We start from the raw sequence: 719 nt of genomic DNA on the forward strand, positions 1-719 counted from the left end.
GACTCCGGGCGGGGCGAGGCCGGGGCCCCCGCGAGCGTCCCCCGGCGGGGCGGAGGGCGGGTTCGCGCGGCCGGGACCCCTCGAGGAGCGCCGCCCGTCCGCGGGGCAGCGTCGGGGAGGGGCGGCCCGAGCCGGACTGGGGGCGGGGGGCGGAAAGCGGCCCTAGGCGCGGGGACACCGGGGGACGAGGGTGTCCCCAGCCTCCCCGTCGGAGGCTGCCGGGGGCGCGCCGGCTCGGCGGACGGGCGGGCGACCCGGGAAGGGGGGGCAGGGGTCACACTCGGAGCCGGGTCACCCTCGTCTCCTGCGGCCCCTGTCCCATCCCGGCGGGCGCTCGGGGACACTCCGGGCAGGAGGCGTGTCCCCGAAGTCGTGTCAAGCCGCCAGCCTTCCGAGGACAGGATAGCCCGGGCTTTGGCGGGGTTGCAGCCTAAAGCCCTCGTGTTTGGCTGGGCCTCGTAGTGTCAGGTTTTAAAACTATGTTCCGATACTGAAAATTAAGAGATCGCAGACAAGCGTCGGGATCACCGATAAAACCAGAACCTTCACGGGTTCGAGACCAGCCTGGGCAGCTTCGCGGGCCCTCGTCTCTACAATAAAAATCAAACTGTGATGCTGTGAGAAAGCGATCGGCAGTAGTGGAAAACTGTCAGGGGAGGGGGGTGGGACTGGCAGTTGAGGGAAACTGCTAGGGGAGGGAGGGGCATACCTCATCAACA

Source organism: Carlito syrichta, unplaced genomic scaffold (assembly GCF_000164805.1).
Source record: "Carlito syrichta isolate Samal-C Ts95f unplaced genomic scaffold, Tarsius_syrichta-2.0.1 Scaffold303343, whole genome shotgun sequence".
NCBI classification, from domain to species: domain Eukaryota; kingdom Metazoa; phylum Chordata; class Mammalia; order Primates; family Tarsiidae; genus Carlito; species Carlito syrichta.